The sequence below is a fragment of the Protopterus annectens genome, chromosome 1.part0, assembly GCF_019279795.1.
Source record: "Protopterus annectens isolate FY-2018-M chromosome 1.part0, PAN1.0, whole genome shotgun sequence".
NCBI lineage: Eukaryota > Metazoa > Chordata > Ceratodontiformes > Protopteridae > Protopterus > Protopterus annectens.
The window spans coordinates 204,168,006-204,180,723 of NC_056725.1; the positions used below are offsets into that span (position 1 = coordinate 204,168,006).

The 12,718-nt window shown below is 40.9% G+C and overlaps 1 protein-coding gene across 2 annotated transcripts in view; it reads right to left on the reverse strand.

Annotated features, from left to right (window-relative positions):
• LOC122790142 (glucagon receptor-like) overlaps positions 1-12,718 on the reverse strand; it is a 2,645,547-nt gene that overhangs the window by 2,255,281 nt on the left and 377,548 nt on the right. The window lies entirely within an intron of this gene.

Consider the following 12,718-nt stretch of genomic DNA (forward strand, 5'->3'; position numbering starts at 1 on the left):
ATACAAGATCCCTCTTCTAACTGAATTTAACCTTGATCTCCATATAAACAAAAATACAATTGACATAATCTCTGTTTCATAGTTAGACAGAACCATGCAAATACTTGTTAAATAGGCTAGCTTGTCTAAAATAATAGCATTTATTAAATATACTTTTTTATACGACAATTTATGTGTTTTTGAAAATGTACATATATCTCTTAATTCCTGAAAGATTTTCTCACACTGTTTCTTCTTATGTCCATTTGATACAAATGATATTCCTAATATATCTATAACCTCAACGTTATACTATATTTCTTCTATATTTCTCATAAATCCAAAACCTTTACTTTTATCCTTATTTATACATAAACCTAGTATCTTTAAGTATTTATTTAACTTTCTAATTCCCTCTTCCATCAATTCTTTATTTTTAGTGATTAAAACTATATCATCTGCATATGTGTATATTATTGGCATTTATATTTCCTCCGTCATCTTATAGCCTGCCATACTTAAAACTCTATTAATTTTATTAACTACCACATTCATAACTAAAGCAAATAAAATGCTACTTTCAGGACATCCCTGCCTAATCCCATATCCTATTTTAATTTCTTTCCTTAATCATCCATTTAAAATTATTCTTACATTATTTTTCTCATATATCCAAGAGGTTTGTAAATAAGGGATATCATTCAAATGTCATACAAAATATTATCAATCAAGACCATACTGAAACAGAAACGGCAGATATTTGTCAGATTGACTCGAGGGAATGGTCTTTTTCTATACCATTGTTTTTTCTCTTGAAAGTTTTGCCATTAAAAGCATCATAAACAATAAACGGAAGATTTTAGAAGATAGTGAAGAAGTTAAAAGAGTGGTGGAAGACAAACCTTCTTTTATTAACAGCAAAGCAAAAAACACCAAGACTTATTTAGAAAGACCTAGCAGTAAAGATTGTGCAGCATGCAAGAAAGGGACTTAGTGTCACAACTGTGTCCAGGGTAGATACATTCAAGAAAGGCCCAGATTTTGTTGACAGTAGGATGGAAAGAACATATCCAGTACTAGGGTTTTTCACTTGCAGTGCCACATTTGTGGTATACCTCACTAGGTATAAGCACCTGTGAGGCTTTCTACACTGGAAAAACCAATAGAGTTTTTAGAAAAGGAATTTATGAGCATCAGTACGCCATCAGAGTCAGGAACAAGGAAAATGCCTTACCTAAACATTCCATAGAATGTTGCTCCTTCAAAAAATTCCTTTTTGGTGTCATCATTCATGTTCCTTTTTATTTCAATGGAAATAGGGACAACGAATTAGAATATAGAGAACTCAAAAGGCAGATGCTGTTTCATCCTTAAAGCAAACCAGGACTTAATAGCAACATCAGCTACAAGGTTGTTTTATCTAAAAATCAGAATAGTAAAAAATGTAAATAGATTTTTACTATCTGCTTTTTTCCTTCTTGTTTTTTATTTAGGAAAGAATTTTTTAACTGTGTATTTTTTTAAGAATTGTTAATTGTATTAGCATCATGTGACAGAAGTTAATTAATTGCTGAAGGTATTTAAATTACAGTTTCTATGAGCATTTTTGTGTTCTGAGGAAGGCCAGTGCAGCCAAAAGTGCTCAACTTTGGAATTAAACATTTTGATTTTAATTCTCTTCATTTTGGTGGTGTTTTTATTTTTTTTTTTATTATATTAACAAATATAAAACAAGGGTGGCCATGGTGGCACAGTGGTTAGCATTGTCACCTCACAGCAAGAGGTTCTCTGGTTTGATCCTTGGCTGGGGTGCCTTCTGTGCAGAGTGTGCATGTCCTCCCTGTGGTCACCAGTTTCCTCCCACATCCCAAAGATATGCTGTAGGTGGATTGAACACTCTAAATTGGACCTATGTGTGTGTGTGTGTGTGTGTGTGTGTGTGTGCCTTCTGTGGAAGCTTGGGAGCTGGGCTGGCAACTCAATACTGTAAACTGTACTGCCAATCATGAGTGGACGGGTGATCCGCTGTGGCAACCCTGAACCGGGAAAAGCTGAAAGAAGAAGATTAACAAATATAAAACACTGCTTATTTACCATTTAGTATCTGTGTAAAACCAGGATTTCAATACAACTACTGTTTTTATTAACAGATTTTGTATTTTTCATGATATTCCCAAATTGTTGGCAAGCATATCTTCTAATTGTCCTGCTTAATGTTTCAGCATTTAGATATAGGCTATAGTATAATTGTCAATGTCACTATCAAAACTTGTCTTAGTTTCTTTATCTGTTTTTGCTGTGCCATAAGTCTGTAGCAAATCTATAATCCATATTTGTGAATTCATAGGTATAAGAACTTTAGAACTTCTTCAGCCAGTATTCTCAATGTTTTGGACTACACAGCTACCAGGGGTCACAGCCAAATCATGTGGAAGTAATCTGATTTTGAGCTTGAACAAAAACATTTGCTGAGCATGTATAACTGGTTGTTTCCAGTGTTTTAGTAACTACTACAAACCATAGTATCAATTAGACAGTGAAGATGTTTTTTCAGGCAAGATAAGCAATGTTTCATTGGATTAGCCTTTATTTTCAAACCTTTCTCTTTCTCCTCTAAGAAGAGATTACATTATTGATAATCAAGAAAGTTTACCGAGAATAGTTATTTTTGGCTCTACAGGGAATTATAGCATTTAAACAAAGAAAGTTTACTGATAATCATTATGTTTTGCTCTGCAGGGAATTGTAGTACTTAAGCAAAGAAGCCATAAGAAAATTATCATTTATAATTGATTTTATCTTATGGATCTGAGGTAGTGGTGCTGCGGTATCATTGTCGCCTCACAGTAAGATGCTAATCAGTTCGACTCTCAGCTAGAGTGTCTTCTGCGTGGAGACATGCGTGAATGGGCGTACCTTCATTGAAGGTTGTGCATCAGGGCTGGCAACTCGGCACATAAAAATCAACTGCCAATCATTAGCGGACCGGAGTTCCACTGTGGCAACCCCTGACCCAGAAAAGCCAAAAGACACAACAACAAAAAATTGATTTTATCTTATCCTTTGAGTGTGTGGGATTGTATATTTCCATCCATCCCTGAGATCATACACACCACAGTTGTAAAACCTGCCATTGATACGTGCTTGTAAATGTAAATGCTGGTGTTCATTCAATCTCTGAAATCATTATATCATTAGTCCAGTTCCATATGTCTAACACTACTAAAACTCCATGAGGTATCCAATCATTCAATTTTACTGTATTACTACCTTTTAAAATGTTCTTATTCCCCCACATTTTAGTCATTCTTCCTCACTAACAGACCTATACCAGAATGCCACACCATTGTTTTTCTTCTCTATTAATATTCTTATTTTACACTCACTCCACTGTACTCTTTGGGCATTTCATCATCTGAGACATTGTCTTAAGTGGTCTCTCTAATGAAATGTCTGCAACTGAAAAGCTTGAGTGCTGAAAAGCTAAAAAAAAAAAAAAAGAGAGACAGAAAACCTAGAGAAGAGCAAATCTCAAAAATCAGTATTCTTAAAACTTCTTTCTGTGGGGGGAGAGCCTCCCTCTGCACCCAAGTAAGCCTCCCCCACATCCCTGACCATATATATACCAACTCCTAAATTGTCATACCTCCGAGAAAGGGGAATATTCCAAGAAATGGCATCTCTGTCATTTAGTCTCCACATTTCAAGACTTGATCTAGTGCATCCTGATATTTCAAATGGTTACCCCTTAAAATAATAACACCTTCTCCACATTTTTGAAAGTCTGAAAGGCTTAAACCATACATCATTACTGAAGTGACCATAAATTCACGTTCACCCACTAGAATTTATTGCTCCATTCATGTGTGTTTATAAATTGCTCGTAATTAGTAGGCTACTGATCCTTGAGGATCTTTAGCATCCCAGCCATGCAGTCTCACTAAGTTTCTAGCCTTAGTAGTTAAGTACATAGTCCCCTGTATTTTGCAGATTTATTGTATAATCCTAGGTGAGATAATCCTTTATATTGTGCAACAACCTTTTGTATAGCAAGTATGAATAGCCATAACCCTGGAGCAGGTATATACATGTTCCCCATCTCCACAAGGAACAAAGGTGACAAACCGGGGATGAGCTTATGCTTTCCCATCCATTCATCCAGATTGCTCTTGAATAAAGTAAAATATGAACTTAACTTTACATGGAAAGAAAGGCTGTTCCAAAGAAGTGCTATTCTCTGTGAGACATATCTGTCTCTCTAGCATGTTCTGTTTAAGTTGCAATAGAGACTGAGGTCTCTAGAGTGGGTGTTTCAGCCACTACTGGACTTACTGATGTGTATAAGGTATGCAAGGATGGGGTCAGTAGAGGATCTGTATGCGAGGCTGAGATTTCTCCTTAACTGCTTCCAGTACACTAAAAAGAGATATAGGGCATTAACAGGGTCAGAGTAGCTTTTGCAATTTAGTCCCTTGATTTTCTTTGTGAGAAAATGTTGTGATGGCTCAAGCTGAGACTGGTGCTTGGACAGGTACATGCCAAATGAGACACTGTATTTGATGATTGGCCTAATGAGTGCAGCATACAGAGGAATGCTCACTTCCCTAAATTTGGGTGCAATGCCACTGTTAATAATTTGTGCTGCAAAAACAGATTTTGTAACTACAGTCAACCCATGGCAGTCAAATGACAGCTCATTGTCTACATATGTTCCAAGATCCCTCACTACTGAGTCAGTTTTCAGGAGAATGTTGGCAATGTGATAATTGCAGTGGATTTCTTGCTTGCTGACGGATATAGTTAAGCACTGTTTGGCATTTAATTTTAGGTCACGGGTTTGTTGCCAGCTATCTGTTTGTGACAGGTCTTCCTGATGGATATTAGCAGCTTCTGCAGAGTTAATGATAGCACCAAGTTTACAGTCATCGGCAAACATTGTCAGCCATAATCCCTTGACATTTGCCTTGACCTCTGAGAAGTAGATGCCAAAAAGGAGTAGTCTGAGGACTAAGTCTTGGTCTACTCTAGTAATGACAGGTCTCTTGGTAGATATAAATCCACCCACCATAACTTCTTGGGTTCTATTTGTCATCCAGTTTGCTATCCAATAAGTTATACAGGGATTTACATTTAACTGAATGAATTTATTAACTATGCCCGAATGGAGGATACTGTCAGATGCCTTTGTAAGGTACAGATATGTGGTGTGAACCATTTTCCCCTCATCCATTGCTTCAGAGACCTTCTCGAAGTAGTTAACCAGAATGAGTAGGTAGGACTTGCCTTTGACAAAACCAGTCTGGCTCAGGTTAATGTTCCCTAAGCTGCCCATGTCCTTGTTTATTAACTTCATAATGATCTTTTCCACAGCCTTACAGGTGAGGCTTGTCAACATTATAGGTCTATAGCTGCCTGAATTGGTTGATTCCTCACTTCTATGACGGGGAATGACTGCTGCAGTTCTCTATTCATTTTGGTACATACCCTGTTTGGAGGCAAATACTGAAAAGCCTCTGTGGGGTGTTTGACAGATAATGCTTCAGGCCAACCAGTAATCATCCTGGTATGGTATCTGGTCCACTAAGAAGCAGTGCTCTTCAGCTTGGACAGTGCATTTAGGACTTGTTCCAGGCAGATTTGTGGGGGGAGGTTTGGATGCTGATAAGAGGTCTGGACTAGATGGGGGGTTGAAATTTGAGCTAAATGTTCCCATTAGTAGATTGACTATGTCTTCAGGCTTAAAATACATAATGTCATTTGCTATTATCTTGCTGCAATTTTGAAAGTACAGTTGTGGACACTTACCATAAATGTAGATGTTCGAGTGTATTCACTGTTGCAGTCATCACATTTGGGTTATCTCTGCCAGGGTAGCCCTCAATCAGCCCAAATACCACAGGCTTAGTATTTCTGCATCAGTTGCTGTCGCTTCAGGACTGATGTCAGGTTGTCAGTAGTATAAAGTAAGGCAGCCGATGCCATTACATCAGTTTTTCTTGCCCTAACAGTCAGGAGCCTCCAAGTGGGAGCCAGGATATGGTGGAAGAACCCTACCAGTAGAAAGTAAATACCAAAAAGTTCCTTGTAAGGAGAGAGAGAGAGAGAGAGAGAGAGAGAGAGAGAGAGAGAGAGAGAGAGAGAGAGACACATGGAGAGAGGGAAACCAGGACTGCAACAGTGAATACACTCGAACATCTACATTTATAGTAAGTGTACACAACTGTACTATGTTCTTCTTGTTTCACTGTTGCAGTCATCACATTTAGGTTGCTTTCCAAAGCTGAGGGAAAGGGTGGAGGCAGTCAAGATGACTAGGGGCTGACTAAGATGCCCTGCAAGACTGCAGTGGCAAAGCCTGTAATGGATTTGGGGAGGATAGGCAGGTGGTAATGCTTGGTGAAGGTATGAAGAGATGCCCATGTTGCAGCCTCCAGGATGTGCCTGGTGGGCTCCTCTGAGGAAAGCTGCAGAGGTGGAGGCTGCTCTGGTTGACTGAGTCCTGACCCCCTTGGGGGGGGGGTTCCCATGTTGCTTGTAGCAGAAATGGGTGCAGTGTACTATCCATTTGGAAAAGGTTTGTTTGGCTATGGCTTTGCCCTCTGCTCCTGCAGTAAAGCTGACTAACAATTGATCAGTCTTTCTGAATGATTTAGTCCTGTCTAAATAGAATCAGAGCTGTCTTTGCACATCTAGAGAGTGCAGTATCCTTTCCCCTTTGTTTTGTGGGTTAGGGAAAAAGGTGGGCAAATGAATGGATTAGTTGAGAGCCACACTGGACACCACTTTTGGCATGAAAGATGGGTTAGTCCTGAGGGAGACCCTGTCAGCATGGAAAAGGATGAAGGGCTCTACAGCCATTAGTGCTTGTAGCTCGGATACTCTTCTGGCTGAAGTGATGGCCAGAAGCAAGGCTGCCTTCCATAACAGAAACTTTAACTCTGCTGAAGCTGCTGGTTCAAAAGGGGGCAGGGTGAGCTTTTCCAACACAAAGTTTAGGTCCCAAGCTGAGATAGGTTCTCATCTGGGTGGCCTCACATTGCTATCCCCTCTTAGGAACTGTTTGATGAGAGGGTGTGATAAAAGTGGGTGCTCAGTTTTGAAATGAGCAGAGATAGCAGAGGCATGAATTTTAATAGAGGAAAAGGAGAGACCACTGTATAGTAGGTCAGCTACATAATCCAGGATGAGAGGTAGGGAGGGCTGTGCTGTATCAGCTCCCTTAGCTTGGATCCAGGTGCAGAACCTTTTCCATTTGTCAGCATAAGACTTTCTAGTGATAGAGCATCTGGCCTCACATATAACATCTAGAACCTGTTTACTGAGATTGGCAGCTTGTTCAGTGGTCAGGGAATAAGCCAGGCTACCAGATTGAGGGTTTGCAATTGGGGATGCATGAATTCTCCTTGCCTCTGAGTCAGGAGTGCTGGGATCTGAGGGAGATACCATGGTGGCAGCGGGGACAGGATGTGCAGCAGTGGGTACCAGTGCTGGCTAGGCCAGTCTGGAGCAATTAGAATTGTCCTTGGTTTTTCCTCCCTTATTTTGAGCAGTACCCTGGTAATGAGAGGTAGTAGGGAAAATACATAAACTGAGAGGTTGGCCCACTGGAAGGATACAGCATCCATTTTCCAGGCCCTGCACTGAGGCTCCCTGGTGCAGAACCTGCTGAGCTGATGGTTGGAGTGGGAAGCAAAGAGGTCGACCTTCAGCGTGCCCCATTTTTGAGTTATAAGGATGAAGGTTCTTTGGTCTAGCTGCCACTCATGTGGGTCCAGAAGATTTCTGCAAAAGTTGTCTGACAGAGATTTTAGAGATCCTGGCAGGAATTGTGCTAACAGGTGTAGTTGCATGGCTGTGGTTGTGTGCCAAAGGGTCATGGCGAGCCTGGGTAGAGGGTAGGAGTGAGTCTCTCCCTGCTTGTTGATATACCACATCACAGTGGTGTTGTCTGTTTTTCTCAGTAGAGCCCCTGGGGAGAGAAGGGGCCTGAAAGCTGTCAGTTCATGCTGGACAGCTAACATCTCTTTTTGGTTGACTCCATTGGCCCTGTATGCACCTGCCATCCAGGTGTGCACCCCAGGCATAGTCTGAGGCATCTGTGGTGAGGGTCTGGGCAGCATGGGGTAGTGAGAAGGGTAGTCCCTTGTTGTGGTAGCATGCTGCTGCCCACCAAAGAAAATCTTTCCTTAGGCAAGGTATCACTGGTATAAGAGTTTCCAGGTCTTGAGAGCGTTGACACCAAAGGCTTTTTAGGTACCATTAAAGTTTCCTCATATGTAGTCTGGCATATGGAATTAGTAGAATGCAAGATGTCATGAACCCCAGAGCTTGCAGGGTTTTCCTTGCAGATAACTGGGGTCTGGTGGCTAGTTGAGAGAAATAGGCTGTCAGGTAAGTTTGCTTTTCTGGTGTAAGGAATGCCATCTGGGATGTTGTGTCCAGGCTTACTCCCAGGAATATAATCTTTTGGTTGAGTACCAGTTTGGATTTCTTTTCATTGATAGTGTATCCTAGGGAGGTCAGTAGGTCCTTTACAAAGGCCAGGTGCTTGAGCAGCTTTTCCTCACTGTCTGCCTGAATTAGGCAGTCATCTAAGTATGGGTGAATTTGAATATTTCTTTGCCTGCAAAAAGCAATGGCGGGAGCCAGACATTTTGTGAAAACTCTGGGAGCAGTAGATAAGCAAAGGGAAGTGCAGAGAACTGAAAGTTCAGAGATCCTGCCCTGAAATGAAAATATTTCCTGCAAGATTCCCTGATTGGGATGTGTAGGTAGGCCTCTTTTAGGTCTAGGGTGGCTAGCCAAGCATTCTTGGAGAGCATAGGTAGTAGTTGCTGGAGGGTGAGCATTATGAATTTTGGTATCACCAGGAAGGTGTTTAGAATGGAAAGATTGAGGATGGGGCACCAGATGCCCTCTTTTCTGAGTACCAGGAAGAGCCTGGAGTAGAGACATTGGTCTATCTGTTCTGCAGGAATGTGCTCTATTGCCCTCATAGAGAGCAGGGAAAGGACTTGCTTTTTGGCCTCTGCTCACTGGTTTGGATGAAGATCTGGGAACCCATTTGTGGTTGGTACAGTGCGGAAAAAATGTTGTATCCCTGGGACACTATGTTGAGGACCCAGTGGTCGTTGGTAATGGTGGCCCAGGTGCATGCATGGAAGGAGAGTTTTCCTTCCAGGGATAAGTGCAGGCGGGCAGAAGAAGGGGGTGGAAGTGGAGAGTCATTGTGAATTCTTACCACGAGGGGGTGGCTTTGCATTGCCTGTTTTTGAAGTGGAGGAACTCCATTGTTTTGATCTCTGCATTCCTTGTGGCTGTTGTCTGGGGGGGTCTGCTTCCCTGGGGTCTGGGCTGAACTGACCTGGACGGGGCAGGAAAGGACCAGTGCTTGGAGGGGCAATGCCTACTGAACATGGTTGGCTGGACCTGCAGGAAATCCTTAACTGTCTGCATAGATTTAGCTTTTTCTTCCATCTTTTTTAAGACCTCCTCTGCCTTGATGACAAATAAGTTGCCTTTGTGCAAGAGACATCCAATAATTTAGATTTGACATGGTCTGGCAAGGGCTGTTCCTTAAGCCAAACATGCCTTTTAAGGACAGGACCGGTGACTGCTGCGCTTCAAGATGCTTCTAGGGCATCAAATCCACAGTGTAAGGTGTGCTTAGTTATTTGACTTGCAGATTGCATTAACTCTTGTAACTCTTTATTTTCTGCACAAGCAGGAAGAGATGATATATTTGTTTCAGGAGTTCTATGGTATGTTGCTGAAATGTTAGCATATGGAACTGACAACTTAGTGCTCCAAAAGCAAGAGTAGCAGAGGTGTATACTTTTTTACCCCATCTGTCTAATGCTCGGGAATCCCTATCTGAGGGCATGGGATTCTTAGCAGAAATTGCTTTAATTCCTTTGGGCCTTTGGGAGATAACCTCAGGGTCACCAGTAGGATTTTTGAAAATAAATTTGTGCGAGTCAGGGACTCTGTAATACCTGTCAGGTTTCCTGGGAGAAGGAGGGAGGGTGTCAGGAGTCAAACTAGATTCCATGAAAACATCATCCACAACATCCAGGACTGGGGGAATAGCCAGGGGTCTGTGCTGTGGAAGATCAAAGAATTCCTTGAGTCTCTGTTTGGAATGAGGGTAGTCCTGACATTCCCACTGGAAATGCTCCCTTAAAGTATGAAGGGTTTCCCCAAAGGAAAAGTTCTTGGGTGGAGAGGCTGAAGGAATGGATTCCTCTGCATCAGAATCCTCTTAAGCAGAGAGGGGTTGCATGTCTTCATATTCAGATGCATCAGAGTCATTGTACTCCTGTTCAGATAAAACAACTGGGGAAAATCTCTTTTTCTTTTGGAAGGGGTAGCTTGGCTTCCTCTGATCAGCATTATAAGGTCTTCCTCCATTTTAAGCATTTGAGACTGAAGCAAGGAAGCAGGTGCCTGAGATTCGGTAGTCAGTTTCTTGGGTGTGGTTTGTACCCTGGGCCTTAGAAACTCAGTAGTTTTAGAAAGAACAGTAGATGCAAAAGAAGTCATCAGTTTGTATCGAGAATCGGTAGTGCGAAGTACTTCCTTGGAAGCCAGTGACTGCTCAGCTGCTATGGACCCATCCAAGGTAGAGACAACTGCAGGATCCTTAGTTGATGAAGAGTTTTGCAGTAGTGGCCTGCGAATCCATGGAAGTGGGCATCAGGGGCTGGGAAAGCACCTAACTGAGGACCAAAGAACTGATGACTAGCTTAATGGAAGTGCCGTCGGTAGGTTTGGACCTGTGCGGTCTGTCTCTGTCTTTATCCTTACGTTTTTTGGAAGATCTGCTGTTGCATGGCTTACCGAAGCCATATCAGAATTTCAGGACTGTGAGCGAAAATATCTAGCTACAATAAGGGCCCGACAACATATAGTTCTGATGTTGAAAAAAGAACAAAAATGACAGAGTGGGACATCATGGTCTGGGCCTAAGCAAGTGACGCAGTAAGAATGAAAGTCTCAGTGTGGTATTTGCTTTCCAGATGAGACAAATGTTAACTTTGTCTGACATCAGTTAAAGCAAGAAAAAGGATCCCCAACAAGGTACTTAGCTTTAGAAGACTTCAGCTTCAATTTGGAAAATGAAACTCAGGTAGTGGATGACCGGCAGTCATGTGAACTGTTTCTGCTTTGGGCTCCAAAGCAAGAAAGACTGATGTAATGGTGTTAGCTGCCTTGCTTTATAATACTGATGACCTAACGTCAGTCCTGAAGCAACAGCAACTGATGCAGAAATACTAAGCCTATGGTATTTTGGCTGGCTGAGGGCTACCCTGTCAGGAATAACCCAAATGTAATGACTGCAACAGTGGATCACAAAGAACATCATTATTTCTGAGGTTTCTGACTTAATTAAAAAAAAAAGTTTTGTGATTGTCTTTTTCCTGGACTGCTATGTTTACTTTATACCTAGCTTTGGTTGTTGTAAACAAGGTCTGACATTCTCTGTTAGCCCTAACAAGAGCATTTTTGACATTTGCAGAATTAGATTTGTTTTTACATGCAATGAGTTTTTCCATGTATAAGCTCAGCAGAGAGACAAAAGGAGACACTTTGGAGTGTTTAAGCACCATTTTTTTGTTTTTTCTTGTTGTTTACTGCCATTTACACCTAAACGCTCATTTTCTGGCATTAATTGCTTATCACAATGCTCATTTTTTACTGAAAATTGCATTTATTTGTGCCTGCACTTTTAATAAGTAATTTTTGCTGTAAATTGTATTTTTTAATTGTCTCTGGTTTCCCACTCATGTGCGACAGCCATTACTGCACTGTAAAAATTGTTACCTGTTTCTACTGTTTTTCCTTAGAAAACAAAAAAACAAAAAAATCTTGCTATTTTCCAGCCTTACTAAGCTAGAGAAGTCCAGTTTCAGATACCTGCTAATACCTGGACTGTGTTTAAGCTTCTGTGCTGGCCATAACTTACTTTGGCAAAAAGGAAGTTTCTTTGTTCACTAGTGAGAGTGGCGAGCTCTGAGCAGCCTACCTGTCTTTGGAAGAGTGGTTTCTGCCCAGAAACTGTAGTTTTATTGGCCATTTTGGGCTAATTTCTTTTTCTTTAATCTTTCTGATAATAAAAACACATTTGCACAGTTTTTGCATCTGTATAAGCTCAAAAGATCCTGCCCAGGTGTCCCGCAAAGACCTTCAATGCCAGAGAGACAAAATGAGAGACTTTGGAGGGTTTAAGTACAATTTTTTGGTTTTTCTTGTTGTTTACTGCTATTTCCGCCTAAATGCTCATTTTCTGGCATTTATTACTTCTCAAAATGCTCATTTTTACTGAAAATTGCATTTATTTGTGCCTGCACTTTAAATAAGTTGTTTTTGCTGTAAAGTGTATTTTTTAATTGTCTCTGACTTCCCACTCATGTGCGACAGCCATTACTGCACTGTAAAAGTTGTTTACCTGTTTCTACTGCTTTTCCCGAAAAAAACAAAAAAACTTGCTATTTTCCCACCTTACTAAGCTAGAAAAGCTAGCTGAAAGCACCTATACCTTCCAACAAAGCTTATGCAAGAAATCTGATTCACTTGTATATCGCTTGTTTGATAACTTGTATATAACTTGTTTTGTACATAAAAAAAAACACATTAGGGGTTCATATACTAATTTCTTTGAGAAAACCCGCTTGCTTCAATCTGAATATGTTTCAGTCATATTTGTATTAATATGTTTAGGAGTTATACTTGGTTATGG